At 48.6% G+C, this 21603-nt stretch overlaps 1 protein-coding gene across 4 annotated transcripts in view; it reads left to right on the forward strand.

Annotated features, from left to right (window-relative positions):
• Positions 1 to 21603, forward strand: part of C1QA (complement C1q A chain) — a 431051-nt gene that overhangs the window by 184910 nt on the left and 224538 nt on the right. The gene's annotated exons all lie outside the window — the stretch shown is intronic.

The raw sequence follows: 21603 nt of genomic DNA on the forward strand, positions 1-21603 counted from the left end.
GGTGTGAAATTCCCCCTTAGCAGTTACAGAATTTAAAGCTAAGCATTGCCTTTCTTGAAATAGCAAGAGTGTTGCTTTTCCCCATGCATCTGGTGATGATGTCAGAAACATCAGGGACAGCTTCTATTCGGCCACAGTTGAGCCAATCCTAGGCAGTGGTGACCAGGGAGGCCCTGAGAGGCCATTGCAGCCAACGCCTTCATTATCAGACGACGAGGGTAAGGTCCAGTGATGGTCAGGGATTTACCCCAAGTCATACGATGGCATCTAGCTAGGGTTGGAAGCCCACTCCCTGCAGTCCCAGTGGGGCACTCAAAAGCCGTGAGCAGTCTTTGGGACCTCCAGCACGGAGCGCCCTCCTCAGAACCGCTGCCCCTGCCCGGTGGACAGCTCCAGACAGCTGCTCTTCCTGTCCCGTCCATGGCTGTTCACATTCACGGCTGCTGCCCCCACATCACTCTCTTCCCCGTCCTGTAACCAAACTAAACACTTCTCCATACTTCATACATCACCAAACAATAAAAGCAGGCTATTCGCCCTTAACGGAAGCGTTAATTTATTCTCTATCTTGCAGACCCGCTCAGCCAACATGATCCGGCCAAGCTGAGCATGGGAGGCCAAGTGGGCAGCAGCTGTCCAGAGGGCCCAGGGACCAAGGTGTCTTAGCTCTCGGCAGGAGTGCTGGGCTCCATCCCAGCCAACAGCGCAGGAGAGAAGCAGCTCAAACTCCTTTCCTGGTTGGGCCAGGGCCAGCAGGCCCCTGTCCTGACAGTCCTCTGGCTGGAAGGCATAGCTTCTCCACAAGGCTGGGATGACAGACCCATCCCAAAGCACCAAATTAAGAGTAAAAATAAGCTCAAGGTCGGGGGGAAAGCCCTTCTAGCAGCCTGGCGCTGCTGGCTGAGCTGCTTCCAGCTCTAGTGGCCCAGATCCCAGGGCTGGCGCTCACCTAATCAGTTGGACATTGCAAAGCTGGGCTCTCCCACCACCTGTGTTGAGATGAATCATCCATTGCGGGTATCTCCATCTTCTGCATCTCTCCTCACACACACAATGACCCCAGAATCTGGATTGTCATTACCTGTGGCCTTCCGCACCAGTGAGGAGCAGGATAACACACTGGTTAAGAGCTAGACTTGGAGTTGGCTCCATCCTTTCCTGGCTGTGTGACCTGGGGCAAGTTACTTAACCTCTCTAAGCCTCCCTCTCCTCGGTCAGTAAGATGGGGTAAGAATCATACCTTCCTCTTGCAAAGAGTGACTGTAAAGATGAATGAGCTAATAATTTAAAATGCTTAACCCGATGCTGGGCATAGAGTCCAGACAAACAGTGGTGATTAACAACCAATAATAGTTGTAGCAGATGCGTAAGAAAAGTTGTGGAGAGGTGAGCACGGTGGCTCAGCCTGTCTGTAATCCCAGCAACTCTGGAGGCTGAGGTGGGAGGATCGCTTGAACCCAGGAGTTGGAGGCTGCAGTGATCGTTCCTCTGCACTCCAGCCTGGGCAACAGGGCGAGACTCTGACTTTTTTTTTTTTTTTTTTTTGAGATGGAATCTTGCTCTTGTCGCTTAGGCTGGAGTGCAGTTGCCTGATCTCAGCTCACTGCAACCTCTGCCTCTTGGGTTCAAGCGATTTTCCTGCCTCAGCCTCCAGAGTAGCTGAAATTACAGGCACTTGCCATCATGCCTGGCTAATTTTTATTTTTATTTTTTTTTGTATTTTTAGTAGAGACAGGGTTTCACCATGTTGGCCAGGCTGGTCTTGAACTCCTGACCTCATGATCTGCCCACCTCGGCCTCCCAAAGTGGTGACTCCGACTTAAAAAAAAAAAAAGTGGAACGTGGAAGAAGGCACAATGCCCAGGGCCCAGAGAAGCCAGGCAAGCATCCTTAGAGGCTGTGGGGACAGTCAAACAGGGGCTTGGGCCTGCACAGAGCTGTGGGATGTTCTGGGCCTGCAATGAACCCCAGGCAAGGAGGCAAGAGCTCGAGGGGCAAGGGCTCTGCAGCCAGAAGCAAGCTGATGGCTGGGAGCCAGGGAGGTAGGCTAAGCATCAGACCAAGGACCAGGCAAATAGGGTGGGGGTCAGGAGTCCAGCAGGCCAAGGACACAGAACTCAGCAGAAAAATGGATTCTAATCCCTGAGCAGGAGCACTTGCCTTCCATTCTGTTTTAGTGCTTCCTTCTCCAGGAGGGGGTAGGCTAAGGACATGGATAATTGCAGTGGTCACTGGGGTTACCTCCCCTCCCCCACTACAAAGGCCCAGTCCCAGGAGGTGGGACTGACCCCACTCCTATCTCCAGGATGACCAATCAGGGTAATCGCGACTTCCCTACCATCCATAGTGATTGTCCATCAGAGACGTTCTTCTCAGAGCATAGCTCAGAATACCCGTTTCATGGGTATGGGAAGAGTGGTTTCTTTCTCCCAGAAGAGGAAAAAGGAACTGTATTACCCTGGTTTCTGCTGGCAGCATTCCTGTGACTATCAAATAAGCCATTTTAAGGAGTAAGCATGGAAGGCAGAGCATAGAGAAACAGAGAAACAAAGGTCAAGTCCTGATAAAACTATGCCCGAAGCCCACACACAGTACCTTCAGTCCTTTACTACACAAGGCAATAAATCTCAGAGCTATTAATAGTTTGAGTTGGTGCAGCAGACAGAATAATGCCACCCCCAAAGAGATGCGCTATCTCTAGAAACTGTGGATACAGGCCAGGCACGGTGGCTCATGTTGTGATTACCCCAGTGCTTTGGGAGGCCGAGGTAGGTGGATCACCTGAGGTCAGGAGTTTGAGACCAGCCTGACCAACATAGTGAAACCTCATCTCTCCTAAAAATACAAAATTAGCCAGGCATGGTGGTGCATGCCTGTAATCCCAGCTACTTGGGAGGCTGAGACAGGAGAATCACTTGAACCTGGAAGGCACAGGTTTCAGCGAGCCAAGATCATGCCATTGCATTCCAGCCTGGGCAACAAGAGTGAAACTCCATCAAAAAAAGGAAGGGAGGGAGGGAGGGAGGGAGCAAGAGAGAGAGAGAGAGAGAGAAAGAAAGGGAAAGAAAAGAAAGAGAAAGAAAGGAAAGAAAGAAAGAAAGGAAAGAAAGAAAGAAAGAAAGAAAGAAAGAAAGAAAGGAAAGAAAGAAAGAAAGGAAAGAAAGAGAGAGAAAGGGAGAGAAAGAGAGAGAAAGAAAGGAAGAAAAAAGAAGAAGGAAAGAAGGAAGGAAGGAGGGAAGGAAAGAAAGAAAGAGAAAGAAAGAAGAAAGGAAGGAAGGAAAGAAAGAAAGAAAAGAAGAAGGAAGGAAAGAAAGAAGAAAGGAAGGAAGGAAAGAGAAAAAAGAAGGAAAGAAAGAAAGAAAAGAAGAGGAAGGAAGGAAAGAAAGAAAGAAAGAAAGAAGGAAGGAAAGAAAGAAGGAAGGAAAGAAAGAAAGAGAAAGAAAGAAAGAAAGAAAAAGAAAGAAAAGAAAGAAAGAGAGAGAAAGAAGAGAGGAGCGTAACTGTGAATACAGGCATTTACATGGCAAAAGGGACTTTTCAGATTGATTAAGGACCTTGATATGGGTAGAGTACTCTGGATTATCCAAATGGACCCAATCTAATCATATGAGTTCTTATAAACGGAGAATCATTTCAAGGAGCGGTCAGAGGGAGATGTGACTAAGGAAGGCCAGTCAGAGAGATGCAGTAGCACTGGCTTTGTTGACGGAGGATGGGGACCATGAGCCAAGGCCTTCTAGGATCTGGAAAGGACAAAGAAACAAATTCTCTCGCAGAGCCTCCAGAAAGGGATGCAGCCTGCTGATGCCTTGTTTTAGCTCAGTGAGATCCACAAGAAGCTTCTAACCTAGAGGATTGTAAGATACATTTATGCTATTTTAAGCCACTAGGTTTGTGGTAATCTACTGCAACAGCAATTGAAAACGAAAAGAGTTAGGTTTTCAGTTACTTTTAACCAAAAGCGTCCTGATTCCATCATAACTCCACTTATGACCATAGCGAACAGTCTTTTTCAAATGTATTATTATATTATTATTATTATTATTATTATTATGGAGATAAGGTCTTGCTCTATTGCCCAGGCTGGAGTACATCTGAAGTGTGATCATAGCTCACTGCAGCCTCCAACTTCAAGGCTCAGACAATCCTCCTGCCTCAGCCGCCTGAGTAGCTGGGATTGCAGACACAAGCCACCAACACCTGGCTGTAGCTAATAGTTATTAACCTGGTCTTCTCTTTCAGTATGTTGCTAAATGCATTATGCATTCTATCTAATTTAATCACCACAATAATTCTATATTATTGAAACTATTAGTCCCATTCTAGATATAAGAAAAACTGAGTCTCAGAGAGGTGAAATCACATAACTTGTGAGTGAGGAGCCTGGATTTGAAGTTTGTTTGACCCCAAAGCCTGTCCACTTTTCTTTACACCCTGCTGCTAGCTCTCAGTTCACCCCTCTGTGGTGAAGGCTGGCTATTCTGTATCCCAGGAAAGGAAAGTGGTTCTAGCTGCCCAAAGGACAGTAGAGAAATGTCAGTGTTTCCAAATCTGCAAGCCAATTCTCACGTTAACTTTGAGGCTTGCCCTCACCCACACACTCCTCTTCTCTGTTCCACTCACAATGCTGTCATTTAAAAATCACCTTCCTTATGGAAGAAATGTCATTATATTCACAAAATCTAAAACACCCAAAGAGAAGATAAAGAATTCCACCCTTTCAGACGTGTGACCTACATCAGTGTTTCTTAAACTTTTGTCTGTGTATGTGGGGGTGTGTGTGTGTGTGTGTGTTTTATTAGAGAAGGGTCTAGCTCTGTCACTTGGGCTGAAGTGCAGTGGCATGATCATAGCTCTCAGCGTCCTCAAACTCCTGTCCGCAAGTGATCCTCCCCGCTCAGTCTCCCAAAGTGCTGGGATTACAGGCATGAGCCACTGTGCCCGGCCATTTCTTATACTTTAACAAGCACACGAATCACCTGGCAGGGCTGAGCATCTAACCAGTTCCCAGCTGATGGTAGTGCTGTGTTTTCTCCATCCACACTTTGAGTAGGGAGAGTCTACACAACAGCAAATCAATGAGCATCTGGAAATTTGGAAGTTGCCAGGGGTTGGCTGGCTGTTGCGGGCTTCCATTGCTTGTGTGCGTGCCGTGGAAACATAAATCCCAGAAGAGAACTCTCATATATCTGAAAGCTCCCACTTAATTCCCAGTTGTTGGTCATTCTCCACCCCTCTTTCTCTCACCCTTCCCCCACATGCAACGCATCAGCAAACCCATTGGCTCCATCTTCAAAATATATCTGGAATCTGACCACATCTCGCCCTTCTGCACCACACTCCTTATGATGAAGTCCAAGCCACCATCACCTGTCACCTGCAAGATTACGACTGCCCCTTCCTGGGCTCCCCACTTGCACCCTCGCCTTGCTATAGTCCATCTTCCATACAGCAGCCAGAGGGATTTTTAAAAAGGAACATGGGATCTCTTTCTTTTTTTCTTTTTTTTCTGAGACAGAGTCTCGCTCTGTCTCCCAGGCTGGAGTGCAATGGCACGATCTGGGCCCACTGCAACCTTTGCCTCCCAGGTTCACGCCATTCTCCTGCCTCAGCCTCCTGAGTAGCTGGGACTACAGGCACCTGCCACCACACTCGGCTGATTTCTTTTTTTTTTTTTTTTTTTGTAATTTTAGTAGAGACAAGGTTTCACCATGTTTGCCAGGATGGTCTCGATCTCCTGGCCTCGTGATCCGCCCACCTCGGCCTCCCACATGGGATCTCTTTCTTACCTTGCTCAAACACACCGGGAGAGCAAAACATACCCATGAGGGGACAGGCATTATATAGGACATTATATAGGACTCTGCCCTCACAGAATTGATGATGTTCTATGGAAGTATAGACATGAACCCCATAGCCTGAAAAGGACAATACTCTGGGGCTGGGCACGGTGGCTCACACCTGTAAACCCAGCACCTTGAGAGGCCGAGGCAGGTTGATCACTTGAGCCCAGGAGTTCAAGAATAGACTGGGCAACATGGCAAAACCCTGTCTCTACTAAAAATATAAAAATTAGCCAGATGTGGTGGTACATGCCTGTAGTCCCAGCTACTGAGAAGGCTGAGATGGGAGGATCGCTTGAGCCTGGGAGATCGAGGCTGTAGTGAGGTGTGATCACACCTCTGCACTCCAGCCTGAGTGACAGAGTGAGACCCTGTCTGGAAAGAAAAAGCAAAACAAACCAAACACAATACTCTGAGCTCCTGATGACAGCTACAAGGGCCATAAAACAAGGGAAGGAGAGAGAACCAAGCCCAGCACTTAGTCCCTAGTCAATGAATATTTCTTGAATGAATGAACCCTTGGAGCATTTTAAGTAGAGGAGATGAATGATCTGATTTCCATTTAAAAATAATTATCAAAAAATGTTTTTTCAAAAAAAAGGTAATACATGTTTGTTATAAAAAAAATCAAATAGCATATAGGGGGAATATGAAAATCATGCATTATGCAGCCCATAGAGAGCAGCCACTGCAGACACTCTGGTGAACGTCTTTGCCAGCCTGCCTCTCACTCACTCTCTCGCTATTCCTGTCTGTCCCTATCTCTCTTTATAAATACATAAAAGCATTTTACACAGTGGATTCAAGCCATTCATGCTGATTTGTAACCTGCTTTTTTCCTGCCCTTTGTAATTTTATGCTCATTGTAAACTTTCCACAGTGGGCATATATAACTTTTATAATCCGGAACATTAAAAAACAAAAAAGCAAAAGACCACAAAAAATAAAGTTAAAACCCGCAAATACAGGATGAGGGTTCCCTGGCTGAGCAGTAAGGCTGTGAAGAAAGGCTTTGGGGTTTAACTGACCACAAACTCAGCATGAGTTGACGGCATGGTGTGGTTTCTAATTTCGATCCAGTTCATGTTATCGGACAATTCCCCAGCTCCCGGTATGGGAAAAGTAAAGGCAATATAAAGAAGCTTCTCTGGGCTCAGCTTGAGACAACTCATTGTTTGCTCAATCCCCTGCCTTACAGCTTTTGAAACACCTACTATGTGTAAAATCAGGATAAGAACAGCTAATGCTTCATGAGCACTTACTCTGGCCAGGCAATATTCTAAGAGCTTTACATACATTAACTTGTTTAATCCTCCCAACAACTACCATTATTCTTCTCATTTTATAGATGAAGAAACCGAAGCCCAGAGAGGTTAAGTAACTTGCCTAAGGTCACACAGCTTACTAAAGCATCATGAGAAATACCAAGAAGAGCAAGCTATGGGTCTGCCCTCAAGGAACTGACAGTCAAAAGGACACATGTAAAAGACTCACATTAATTCATTCAGCAAACATTTAACTGTGCAAAGCTCCTATGAATACGTTCTCTCAACCCAGCCTCAGTGGATGTTCATTTATTCAGTCACCCAACACAGTTTTATTATGCACCAACTATGTGCCAGGCTTGGTGCTAGGCACTGGGGAAACGGTGCCAAACAAGACAAGTCCCCACAGCTCAGCTTATAATCAGGTAGGAGACAGAAGAATTAGTGAAGCAAATAAGCACATGATCTAATTAAATGTGGACCTCAGTCCTGTGAAGACAAATACAGCAGGCAAGGACTGGAACTGACCCATGTAGAGGTCCAAGCAGGAGACCCAACGTAGGTCATTTAGAGAAGGCCATTGAGGAGGCATTTCAGCTTTGGGCCAAGGAAGATCGAGGAGGTGAATATGTCTTGATTGCAGTGAGACAGAACCATAGAAAATGCAGGTGGAGAGGCAGGTTGCAGTCAGTCACACACAAGAGGGTTAGCTGCCAGGCAAGACTCTATCACGTGTATGCTGGGAAGCATTCGAGAGTGTTAAGCAGAAGAGTAACAAGATCTGATGTCCACTTTTGAAAGATCACTGGACCAGAGGGCAGCAGGTAAGAGGGGAAGCAAGGAGACAGTATAAGGCCGGTTTCATAACAGGGGCACAAGCTGATAGGACGAGATTAGTGTGGCAAGAGGGTGCCTGGGGAGTCAGGATTCATGATTAAATGAGCACTGACCAGACTTGTGGATGGATTGGATGCAGGATGTGAGGGAAAGAGGAGGCAGGACAACTTCAGGGGCTTGGACCGGAGCAACCTGGATGCCATGTACCGAGAAGCAGAGGATGGAAAGCAAAGCAGTTTTCAATAATCCACCTGGTGTGAGATGCGGCGGGCCTTCTCCAAGCAGGGGGCTGGATGCACCAGTCTGGAGCTTAAGGGAAAGGTCTAGCCTGTAGATCGGCATTTGGGAGATGTCAGTGTCTGGGGGGACCCTATCTACAACTTCAGCCTGGATAAGCCCACCCACGGAGTAGGTGTAGACAGGGCCCCAGGGATGAGTGTAGACAGAGACCTGGGAGTAGGTGTAGACAGAGACCCAGAGAGAGTGTAGACAGGGCCCCGGAGATGAGTGTGGACAGAGACCAGGAGTGGGTGTGGACAGCGCTGGGAGTGGGTGTAGACAGCCCCGGGGTGCTCTGCCACTTATCAGTTTGGAAGAGGAGACAGATTCCAGAAAGGAGCCTGAGAAGCAATGGCCAGGGAAGAAGGAAGAAACCGAGAGAGCGTTGTCTTGGAAGCCAAGTGCTTAAGGCAGCGGGGAGAAATCAGCTCTGTCAAAAGCTGCCGATAGGGTGAGGAAGATGAGGCCTGGGGATCGCCCACTTTGGCAGCAAGAGGCCACTGCACAGGAGGCATCCCCGAGGCCTGGAGCTTCCAGCTCCCAGCTCCATCCAGACTCACCAGCAGCCCACAGACCTCTCCTCTGCTCATGTGGGCCCCAGGAAACGTTAGCCAGCACCTTGGCACAACCCTCCCCAGGCTGGCCTGGGCAAAGACGGTCTTGCCTTGATCGAGCTGACACGGGCACGCTGCAGCTTCCCGGAGGCCCTGCAATGTCTCCACTGTCCATGCTCACGCTGCCCCAGTGCCTGCGGTGGCTGCATTGAATGGAAGTAATAACGCCCTCCTTCAGAGATCCCCACGAAGGCTAAGGAACTCGAAAGGAAGCCTCTTATCAACTGAGCGCACGGAGTGATGTAAGTTAATGACCATCATCTGAAATGAACTCCTCCCGCCCACTGCCTTCCCACTCCTCCCAGCCCCTCTCGGCTACCCCTGCCCTGCCTAACTTGTCCCATCTCTTATTTTCAGGGGTCTCTTCTGGCTTGTCATCACAGTTCCTCCCGGTCTGCTTAGCCTTCTTTCTTCTGGTCTTACCATGCTGTCTCCCACCCTTTGTGGAGGAGAATGCGGGGAAAGAATAACAGAAATTACAGAGAGATGATGATGATGATGACGACGACAACGATGATGAAGAGTGTGAATACCCCTTACTGAGCATTTCTGCAGGCTGACCTAGTGCAACTTCTCATCTATTCTTGCCCGCAGCCTCAGAGGTAGGTGTTCAAAATGGTAGTGGCTGCCCCTGACATCAGCAGAATAATAATCATGCTTGCTATTTATTAAGCACTTACTCTGTGCCCAGTTTGGGATAAATACCTTCTGCTCACTCTCTCCTTTCAGCCTAACGTCAATGGTAGAGAACAAAATATTCTTTTTTTTTTTTTTTTTTTTGAGACAGGGTCTCCTTCTGTTGCCCAGGCTGGAATGCAGTGGCACGATCGTGGCTCACTGCAACCTTGACCTCCCGGGTTCAGGTGATCCTCCTGCTTCAACCCCTCAAGTATCTGGGACTATGGTGCGTGCCACCACGCTTGGATAATTTTTGTAGAGATGGGGCTTCCCATGTTGCCCAGGCTGGTCTTGAACTCCTGGGCTCAAGCAATCCACCTGCCTCGGCCTTCCAAACTGTTGCAATTACAGGCGTGAGTCACTGTGCCCAGCCAAATATTCTTATTACATCCATTTTGCAGGTGAGAAAAGGTTAAGTTGCTGAGTAAAAGAATAAATGGTGTTCAAATGATTGAGTTCAAAACTGGGGTGGGGGATACAGAGGCAGAGAGACTCCAGAAATGCCCTACTGTGCCACCTTGAGTGCCCAGAGAAGTGCAGGTGGCAGTGGTTGTCAATGTGTGCATTGGGTGGGGCAGGGAAACACACAGCCCCATTCCCCTGCAAGTCCTGGCCCTGGAGAGGGATCAGTGGGTCCACGGCTTGTGGCACTTGGTGTGTGTGCTGCCAGGACAGTGGTGAGTGGGGCGAGCATGTGGGGTGCGGGTGACTGTGAGTATGTCCCAGCAGGACTCGTGGTAGCCTTTACATTTTTGTGGCATGAGGTGGAAATTGGAAATAATAAAGAAAGGAGGTGGGGGAGAGACAGAAATAAGAAAGAAAGAAAAAGCAAGGAAATCATAAAATGTTACCATCCTGCAGGCGCCAGCCTGGGCGATGAAACCACTAATGAGCCTGAGGTTCTGCAGAGCCCAGCATCTAATTCAAACCAGGCAGATAACAGCCGCGCGGTGCCCCTGCGCAAGTGTTAGCATGCACCCTCGAGGCCATGGCACAGGGAGGGAGTCCCAGAGCCCCGGAAAGTGGAACTCAGCTGCCATCCGCCCAGCCCCAGCAGCCCAGCCCCAGCACCTTGGCTTGGGAGAGGTCCTGCTGCCTCATCCGCAGAGCACTGCAGAAGGCCAGCTTGCCCATGCCTCCAGCAGGTCCACATTCGATCAGAATCACATCTGCAGCGTTTCGTGATTGGGGGTGTAGATCCTCCATTTAATTGAAATTTTTTACGCTTTGACCAGCATCTTCCCAATCCCCAACCCTGGTAACCACTATTCCTCTCTCTGCTTCTGTGAGTTCTACTTTTTTAGATTCCACATGTAAGTGAGATCATACAATATTCACCTTTCTATGCCTGGCAAGTTTCACTTAGCAAAATGTCCTCTGGGTTCATCCATGTTGCCACAAATGACATTATTCTGTTCTTTTTTTAACCCTGGATAGTATTCCATCATGTGTATTTAGCATGTGCTCTTAATCCATTCATCTGTTTTTTTGGTTTGTTTTTTGTTTCTGTTTTTGTTTTTGCTTTTTTGAGAAGGAGTCTCGCTGTGTCATGCGATTTCAGCTCACTGCAACCTCCACCTCCCGGCTTCAAGCTATTCTCCTGCCTCAATTTCCCGAGTAGCTGGGACTACAGGCGCCCACCACCACGCCCGGCTAATTTTTGCATTTTTGATAGATATGGGGTTCCACCGTATTGACCAAGCTGGTCTTGAACTCTTGACCTCAAGTGATCTGCCCACCTCAGCGCCCCCAAAATGCTGAAATTACAGGCATGAGCCACCACACCCAGCCCCATTCATCTGCTGATGAACCCTCAGGTTCATTCTGTGTCTTAGCTGTTGTGAATACTGTTGCACTTAACATGGGACTGTGGATATCTCTCTGGCATACTGATTTCATTTGATTTCCTTTGGATATATACTGATTTCCTTTGGATATATACCCAGAAGTGGAATTGCTGGATCATATGGTAGGTCTATTTTTACTTTTTTGAAGAACCTCCATACTGTCTCCCATAATGGCTGTACTAATTTACATCCCCATCAACAGTGTACAAGGGTTCCTTTTTCTCCACATCCTGGCCAATATTTGTTATCTTTTGTCCGCATTCAATTGCATCTCAATTATACACAATCCTATTTGAATGAGTAATTTATCAGTTGTCACATGTTTGTTTGTTTTCAAGACGGTGGAATAAATACAATTCAAGTTAAACTGCTTTTAAAAATTGGGTGAGAATCACACAGCCTTGAAGTTATTTCAGAGTTAGTAGGTAAACAGAGACCTCTGTTAAATGCTGTGTCCTTGGCGTTCAATGTAAATGGCCCGTGTTATTAGCAGGGAGCACCCATCCTGCACCGTACATTTAATGCAGGGCTTTCATATCCACCACACTTGGAGGTGGGGCCAGCACACCCACTTCGCAATAAGAAGATGGAGACTGTCTGGCCGGGTGCAGTGGCTCATGTCTGTAATCCCAGCACTTTGGGAGGCCGAGGTGGGTGGATCTGAGGTCAGGAGTTCAAGACCAGCCTGGCCAACATAGTGAAACCCCATCTCTACTAAAAAAAAAAAAAAAAACACAAAAAATTAGCTGGGCGTGGTGGCGGGCACCTGTAAACCCAGCTACTGGGGAAGCTGAGGCAGGAGAATCACTTGAACCTGGGAGGCGGAGGTTACAGAGAGCCAAAATCATGCCGTTACACTCCAGCCTGGGTGACAAGAGCAAAATTCCATCTCAAAAAAAAAAAAGAAGGAAAAGATGGAGACTCTTCTTAAGGCATGATCAAATGGCAGCCAGCACTCAAACCCAAAGTCTATCCCCTGAGCAGACTGTATTCCCTCACTGAGCCACGTTTCTGAGCCGAGTGCCAAAGCCTTGGGTAGGAGTTGGCAGGGTCTTATCCTCCCTTACCAGCCTCCCCCACCCCATGGATCTTCTCTTCATTAGGAAGTTCCTGGACTTGGACGAGCAGAAGCTTCTCCTCCGCATCCTCCACAGAGCTGCCCTTGGTGGGGTGGGTTGGGTATTGATTCTCCTTGTGTTTCTGCAGTGATTGCAGATGTTGGAGTAGGTGGGAAACATCACCTACTCCCCAGCTTCAGAGACCCCTGTGCGTCACCAGAATCAACCAGAAGCACTCCTCCCAGGCTTTGAGGCGGATGCCACCGTCCACCATGTCACGAAGGGAGCAAAGAAAAGCCCTAGACTTGGAATCGGCTCCTTGCCTGCTGGAGAGGTCATTGTCCCACCCTGAGAGCATTTTCCCATCCAGGAAATGGGGACATGCCTGTCTCACAGGAAAGCTGGGAGAATTCAATGAGAGTATGTGTCTTATTATAAACCTCAAGGAATAATGCGTTGAAAGTCACCGAGCTGACGCTAGAGTGACGCTTAACATAACTTTGTGGGGATGAAATCACAAGAATTTCTTCAGCACTGAAAGCAACATTCCTCACATTTCCTAAGCTGCCATGGATCTGATGCCCCATTTCCACAGCATTCTTTTGGTTGCAAATGATAGACACAGAGAATTGAAAGAAAGACAGACAGAGACAGACAGAGAGAAAAGAAAAAGTGCTGCAGAGAAAATGACCAGGTTGGGGGAGGAAGGTAAGGGAACAGAGAATGGCCAACAGAATACCAGGGGCATTGAAAAAAATAATGCATAAAAGAGCTAAAGATCCCAGGAGAGAAAAGGAGGAGTGGGAGAGACAAGAGGGGCTGAGGGTGAAGGAGAAGAGGCAGAAGGCTTGGGAAGCCAGGGATGGAGGTGGGAGGGTTGCCAGCAGCAGAGGGGCAGGGGTCAGAATCTGACCAGGACAGGGGCCCAGGCACTTAAGCTGAGGCCTAGACAATGTGGCTCTGAGGCATCGTCCTCTGTGACAGGGAAAGAGTCAGAGAGGAGAGTGGCCATGGCGCCTGGGCTGCATGACCCCTTTGGCCATATGGCTCTGGGTTGGGATTGAGGAGAGAGCTTGTGTTTTCTAGCCCCCACCCCTGATCCAGAGAAGAGAGAAGACCATCTGTTCCATTTCTGATGCCAGCACCTCCTCTTTACCACCAAGGTCCAGGACAGAAAACCCAGCATCTGTTTAGCAGTCAGATATTGACCTTTGTCCATAGGTCAGTGATTTCTAGAAGGTCACAAGAAACTCAAAGTCCAGTTGTTCCAACCCTCCCTCTCTCACTGTCCATTATAAAGATGAGGGTTCAAGGCTCAGAGGGAGGGAGACTACCTCAGTTACCAGGTGAGATCGTGGCTGTCTGGAGCACAGCCCAAGCCTCCTGCCACCGGAGGAGAGGGCTGAGAGTAGAGTGGGTGGAGGGTGAGGGGAGGTCTCAAAGCTGGGAGACGGAGAGGAGCAGGGCTCTCCTCTCTGTACAAGGCATTGTTCATCTTCACAGAAGCATCCTCGGTACCTAGAAGAGGGCCTGGCATGCATGGGGTCGTTAGCAAATATTTGCTGAATTCGTTAAAGGAGGTTTTCCAGACTGAGCACAGGAAAGCCAGCTGGTGACCCCTCTGCCCCTGACCAGAGCATGTCACTGACTACCCTTGGGGCTTCGGGGAAAGCTCAGGCTGAGGTGACAGCAGAGCTGAGAGCAGGATTCGGGGCCTGGGTTAGGTTTGAGTTTTAGGACTGGGCTGTAGCTGCAGTGGGTTTGAGGTTAGGCCTGGGGTTGGCAGAAGTTGAGTTTAGCTTGGGATGGAGTTGATGTCTGGTTTGGACTGTGGATGGGGCTGGTGCAGCTGTGGGATGGTGTTCAGAGCTGGAGCTGCTGCCCAGGTCCAGGCGGGATAAGGGCTGAAAGGAGGGTTTGAGGTGGGTGCTGATGTGTATCCAGCCTGACTGGAAGCTGGTTTAGGAATGGCCTTGGGATTTGCTCTAGGGTTGGTTTGGAGGCTGTTGGAGGAATCGGGGCTGGGGTTCTGTTCCTTCCACTCCCCCAGCCCCGTTCCCTTTTGGACAGAAATCCTCCACCGAGCTTGCCCAGTGGGTCCTTCTCAGAGTCTTGACAGTAGCTCACAGGAGGGCAAGCAAAATGCCATCCTCTGACCTGGTGCTGCAGCCTGAGACACACAGACATGGTGGTTCTCAGGGGGCACTAGGCTGGCCCCCAGCCCCAGCTGGGATGGGGCATCTTTACAGCTCTGGCAGACTCATGAAAAGTAATGGGGCCTTGCCATTTACTGCCTTTTCACAAAGAAAATATATCAAGTGAGACATATTTTTCTTAGAGGCAACATAAATATTTATCAGTGTTGTGGCTTCCTGGGCCCCTGATTTATAGAGGACCTGGGCTATGGGGCAGGATTCCTCCCAGTGGCTGCTGAATCCCTGAACCCAAGTGTTAATGGGTAGAGTCAGGTTTCTACCCCTCAGGACTTGGCAGGAGGTGCTGATGTAGCCAAAAGCAGAGATGGGAACTTCTACCAACTGGGAAGAGGGGAAACCCACCATCAGGTCTTGGTTCCTACCTCTATATAAAAGTGTGGGGATTTGGAGCCAGGTGAACCTCAGTTTTAATCTCAGCTCTGGTACCTATAAATCAGTTACATCGTCTCCTTGATCCTCAGTTTCCACACCTCTAAAAGTGGGACAATTCCTCCTTAATAGAGCTGTTGAGAGGATTTGCTTATAGGTCTGGCTTAGAGGATTTATAGATTTGCTTAGAGGATTTGCTCAAGGTCTGGCTTATAGGAAACACACAGGAAAGGTTTGCTGGCTCTTCTTTCTCAGTAGAGGTTGAGAGATCGGGCTCTGGAAGTCAGACAGACCTGAGTTTACATCTTTGCTTTGTCACTCATAATCTGGGGGACCCTGAGCCTCAACTTTCTCATCTGTAAAATGGGCCAAATAAGAGTATCTCGTATCTCATAGGGATGCATCGGTCAGAGTGAATGGTTGCAAGCAACAGAACCTGACTCTGTCTCTGAAGAGTGCAAAAGGGAATTTAATGAAAGGATATCAGAAGCTCACAGAATCTATAGGAAACTGGAAGACCAGGCCTAGAAAGTAGATGGAATGCAAGGAGTGATGGAGGAATAGGTCAAATAATGATTCATCAATCAAGGCAGTAGACTCTAGAGCAAGCAGGAGCAGCCCAGGGTGCCGGCTGCCACAGCCACAGTCATGGGCAGGACTGCAGAGGCCGCTGAGCCTCTGCATGCTCAATGTTCAAGGCCCAGTTGAGGTTCTATGCTTATCTCCTGCCCATTTCTTTGGTCTCTAGGGTTGGGATACCATGACCTCCCACCAGTCTATGTTCACTGAGGACGCCCCAGGAAAGACTGGCGTGCTCATGTAGAAGGGGTTTGGCACTCTTAACAAGGTCCATGACAGAGGTCTTTGAGAATGAAATAAGACCACCCTCATTGATGCCCCTGTGCCTGGCACCAAGCATAACTCCTCAAGTGGCAGCCATTAGCTGTCATGACAGCCTCCTCCAGTGCGAGCTGTGCCTGCAGTGGCCCCTGGACTAAAGGTGGCAGATACAGACAGAGTTGGAGATTGGCTCAGGAAGTGCCATCTGCTCATCAGGCAGTCTGACATGAGGGAAAGAGCACCAGACCAAGAGTCTGGCCCTACTTCTTGTCCCATCTCCGCCACTAATTAGCAATGCCAGCCTGACAGGCCCTCCCTCCTCTCTGAGATTCCAGTTTCTCTGCTGGGAAACAGCATGAGTGCTACCTTCCCTCACTCTGTCACCAGAAGGCTGGGAAGTGCATATTTAATAACACATAGGCCAGGTGCAGTGGCCCACACCTATAATCCTAGCACTTTGGGAGGCCGAGGCAGGGGGATCACTTGAGCCAGGAGTTTGAGACCTACCTGGGCAACATGGCGAAGCCTCATCTTCAAAAAATACAGAAAACTAGCTGGGCGTGGTGGTGCAGTCCTATAGTCCCAGCTACTCAGGAGGCTGAGGCGGGAGGATCACCTGAGCATAGCAGGTCAAGGCTGCAATGAGCCATGATTGCGCCACTGCACCCTAGCCTTGGTGACAGAGTGATGCCCAGTCTCAAATAATAATAATAATAACAACACATAGAAATATTATTTTTTATATTTTTAATGTTTTTAATAACTTTAAAATCTTTCCAAAATATTTTATATTCCATAAAGTTCACCCTTTTAAAGTACACAATCCCGTGATTTTTATTCACAACGTTGTGCAACCATCACTACTAATTCCAGAACATTTCATCATCTCCAAAAGAATCCTGTATCCTTTAGCAATCATCCCTCATTCTTTCCTCCCCTCAGCCCCTGGCAACCACTAATCTCCTTTCTGTCTCTATGGATTTGCCTGTTCTGACAAATGGAATCATGCAATGCATGGTCTTTTGTGTCTGGTTTTTTTCACTTAGCATAGTGTTTGCAAGGTTCAGCCATATTGAGGCATGTGTCAGTGCCTCATTCCTTTTCACAGCTGTGTACTATTTTGTTGCATGGATATGCCACAGTTGGTTTACCCATTCATGTAGGATTATTTTTAGTTGACACAGGGCCAGGGCCGGGGCTTCAGGTATTCTTACAGAGGGAGAGGCTAGAGCAGAACCAAGAGGAAGGGCTGCATCTAAACAGGGGATGTGTGTGCAGCCTGAATGAGTCTGTCTCTGGCTCTGCTTACTCTCAAAGTGCCTGAGGGCATTTCAGAGAGCTCCTGGATTCTGAGAATCGGAAATTATTGCTACCTAGACTCTGAGCTTTCCATCACCTCTGCCCTCAAACCCAAGGTGACTATGGGCATGGGGCCTTCCTGGGGGTTGGAGTCAGTGGACAGAGTTGAGCTAGGCACATAGAAGTGATTAATAAATACATGGATGGATAGAATAGATGGATGATTGCATGGAGGGATGCAAGGGTTCATGTGGAAAAATGGATGGACGGACGGACGGATGGATGGATGGATGGATGGATAGATAGATGGATGAATGAATGGATGGGTGGATGAATGGATGGGCAGGTGGATGGGTGGATGGATAGACAGAATGTATAAATGGAAGACTGGATGAATAAACTGGCATGCGGAGCTGGCACTACATTCTTGCCAAGGCCTACTTAGTTTGTTTGTTCTGAGACAGTGTCTTGCTCTGTTACCTAGGCTGGAGTGCAGTGGTGCAAACACGGCTCACTGCAGCCTCTAAGTCCTGGGTTCAAGCAATCCTCCTGCCTCAGCCTACCATGTAGCTGAGACCACAGACATGCACACCATGCACCACCATGCCTGGCTAATTTTTTTTTTTTTGGTAGAGATAGGGTCTCTCCATATTGACTAGGCTGGTCTCAAACTCCTGGACTCAAGTGATCCTCCCATCTCGGCATCCCAAAGAGCTGGGATTACAGGCATTAGCCATCGCACCTGGACTGCCAAAGCCCACTTTATGCATGGGAGAAAGATACATTTTTTACCTAGAGAGAAATTCTAGCACAAGGCATCCTTGAGTCAAAAGACCTACCATTTAGGTACTAACTCTTAAACAGGTGTAGGGAGGATCAAATCTTAAATCTTTAGAGTTGCAAATCAAATGATCTAGCTGTGTTTGGCACACTGAAGGTGCTTACTACATAGTTGGAAGCGAACGGATGGACGAATGAATGGTTTGAACAAATGAACAAACCTACTTCCCACCCAACTGGTGAATTAGGAAAGTGACACCCATTTTAGAAATGAGGAGGGTGGCACCTAAAGTCACCCGCCGATCAGGGTCAGGCTGTGGCGTGGAATCCAGACCAACTGGAAGTCCAGCATTCTTTTCCCCATACCAGGCAGTTTCCCGGTTCCTGATCTCAGTGGGGACATCTCATGTCAACCAGACAAGTCACCTCCAGGCCTTGGATTTTGTGTTCTTCTACCTAGGACAAGGAGGTCACTGAACTGACCACATGTCTATTTGATGATTGTTTGAGACTGGGGTGTGTGTATGTGTCTTGGAATGAGAGAGAAAAAGAGAGAGAGAGAGAAAAAGAGACACACAGGGAGAGAGAGAGAGGAGAGAGAGAGAGAGAGAGAGAGAGAGAGAGAGAGAGAGAGAGAGAATGCGTACATTCTCACGAATGGAAAGGCAAATACATCTTGTCAGCAGCTTTCACCTTCCCGTGGTGCAGCTGTAACATGTCAGGTGTATTGGGGCACCCGAGATAAGCTGGTTTTGACACGCTGCAGATGCCTTCCTACCTCCCAGGGAGGCTGTGACCACCCCATGTGACAGAGACAATGACATTCAACATCTGGGTAGCGGCTTATGTGAGGTCATGACTCAGAGCCTGGCACATGGCAAGTACCCAGTGAATGGTGGCTGCTTTCATTCATGAATAGCAATCTCCCCGGCCCAGACCTTCTTACCAGGCTCATACTTTCCAGCACACTGAACTGGGATCAGGAGGTCTAATTCTACTCCCAGCTCTGACATGCACTTTCTGGGGGACCCTGGATGTCTAACCTCCCTGGGCCTCCATCTCCTCATCTGTAGAATGGAGAAAAGCATACTCTCCTCACAGGGCTGCTGGGAAAACAACCAGAGAGACAGGCTATGGGGGCACTTTGCATGCTATAGACAAGGGGCAGTAAACTACCAGTGGCCAAATCCAGTGCGCCACTTTGCAAATAAAGTTTTATTGGAATGCACCCACCCTCATCCATGTACGTATTGTCTGTGGTTGCTTTCAAATGACAGTAACAGAGCCAAATAGTTGCAACAGAGACTAAAGGTCTGCAGAGTCTAAAATATTTACTATCTAGTCCTTTAAAGAAGAATTTAGCTGCTCCTGCTATTGAGCGATTATTCCCAGGTGTTAGCAGCTTTCCTCCTTCCTCTTCCCTGGGAGATGCTCACTCTCAGGCCCTCCCAAAGGCTGGTGTAAAGCCTGGGTATCTCCTCTTTGACAAGGTTTCCTGGTGACTCTGATGAAGAAAGGCCCCTGGTCCAGACTGCAAAACACACCAGGGTAGTGGAATCAGACAGACCCGAGATCAAATCCCTGTTCACTGCTTCCCACCTGTGTGACTGCGGACAAGTTGCTTAACCTCTCTGAGCCTCAATGCACTTATCTACAAAATGGGGACAACAATGCCTATCCCTTAGAGTTCCTGGGAAAATTAAATGAGACAATGTCTATAAAGGGCTCAGTCAGGCCTGATGCAGGATGGGTGCCTGGTAATTGACGTTTTTTTTTTTTTTTTTCCTGCATCCCTAAACTAATTCAGTCCCTGGGTATGCTGCATCTTCCCAGTTCTTCCAGAACCCTCCTAGCTTCTCCCTTTCTGCCCCACTGTGGCCTCTCAGGTGGACTCTGCCCCCCGTCTTTGTTGAGGGTCCTTCTTCCCCAGCAGAGAGAGGTGCATTTGCTGAGAGGCAGCGCTGGGGAGCTGGTCTGATACAGCCTGGAGTTCTCGGCCCATTTCTGACACTGAAACACCGGCTCCGTGTTTACACAAGGACTCTCATAATATTTGCTTTCCGTGGCCATTATTTGTCCAGGGGCTGACGTCAGATGAAGACAAGCAACTCCCCACTAGCGCTTTCAAAGCACAAGGTCAGCACCTCCCTGTCCCCACTTCACTGTCCCATCCCCTGGCTCCTTGTCTGAGTTTTCTAAACTAACCACACTCCAGGCTTTGGGTGACTTAGCAAATGAGTTGGCGTGGGACCAGCAGAAAGGCAGATTCTGGTCCCAGCCTGTCGCTAACTAGCTGGGCGACCTTGGAGGGTCTGGTCCTCTCCCTGGGCCTCAGTTGCCTCCTCTGTGCCCTGGGAGGGTCGCTTCCAGCGCCACAATTCCATGACTCTGGAACTTCAAGAACCCCCCAGGCTGGGAGACTCCAGCACCCACTGTCACTCTCCTTCCCACCCCTCCACCCTTCTCAAGCTGCCTGAGAGTGGGAGGAAAGCGAACAGAAATTGTGAAAACAAAGCCACACTTCGACTTAGCTACAACCCTGCCGACAGCACAATCTTTCATCAAGAGAGAAAATAAGAAGTGAAAAAAGCTATAAGCCTTCAACTGGGCATTTTAACATGGAGGTATGTCCTCCACCAGAGCAAATACCCTGCACCCTGACCAGCGTGGGGAGCCTGTGAATGGACATAAGTCCAGCTTCTTCCACCCATCTGCCACTCATATGAGAAGGTTGCCGGGCGCCATGGCTCACGCCTGTAATCCTAGCACTTTAGGGGGCCAAGGGGGCCAGATCACCTCAGAGAGGTCAGGAGTTCGAGACCAGCCTGGCCAACATGATGAAACCCCATCTCTACTAAAAATACAAAAATTAGCTGGGTGTGGTGGTGCGCGCCTGCAATCCCAGCTACTGGGAAGGCTGAGGCAGGAGAATCACTTGAACTCGGGAGGTAGAGGTTGCAGCGAGCCGAGCCGCTGCACTCTAGCCTAGGCGACAGAATGAGACTCCATCTCAAAAAAAAAAAAAAAAAAAAAAAAAAAAGAAAGAGGTCAAGTTGCAGGTAAAGCCACCTATGTCACAGGGTCAGCTCTGCTTCCCAGGGAGGAAGAATCATACATAAGTCCAAGGGGAGAAAAAAAAAAATGACAAAACCAGTCCTGGGAGTTACTGACTCCATTGAAATGTGTATCCATACCAAAGACATACGGGTCCACACCTCCCGAGGACTAAATAAAGGACACTCATCTGAAACTTCAGCCCGAGGGACTTCAGTAGGTCACATCAAACTCTTTCCTGACTTGGCATGGCCAGTGTGGGGCAGTCCAGTGGTTTAAGCAAGTCTTCGGAGCCGAACAGACCTGGGTCTGAATTCCAGTAAGGCCACCCAGTGGCTGGGTGACCCGGGGGAGCCATGGTGCCTCTCTGAGCCCGGGTTTTCCCAGCTGTGAAATGGAGATGATAATAATTCATACCTTGTGGTGCTGCTGTGAGAATGTAAGAAGCAGTTCAGCACTTATGCCAGTTGGAAGGTCATATGGGGCCCTTGCCAAATGATCTTCTCCTTGGGTTACTGGATGATTCTTCAAGGGTGATAATCATTGAGACCTACTCTGGCGGGTCAGGCACAGTGGCTCATGCCCATCATCCCAGCACTTTGGGAGGCTGAGGCAGGCAGATCA

The sequence above is a fragment of the Macaca thibetana genome, chromosome 1, assembly GCF_024542745.1.
Source record: "Macaca thibetana thibetana isolate TM-01 chromosome 1, ASM2454274v1, whole genome shotgun sequence".
Classification (NCBI taxonomy): Eukaryota; Metazoa; Chordata; class Mammalia; order Primates; family Cercopithecidae; genus Macaca; species Macaca thibetana.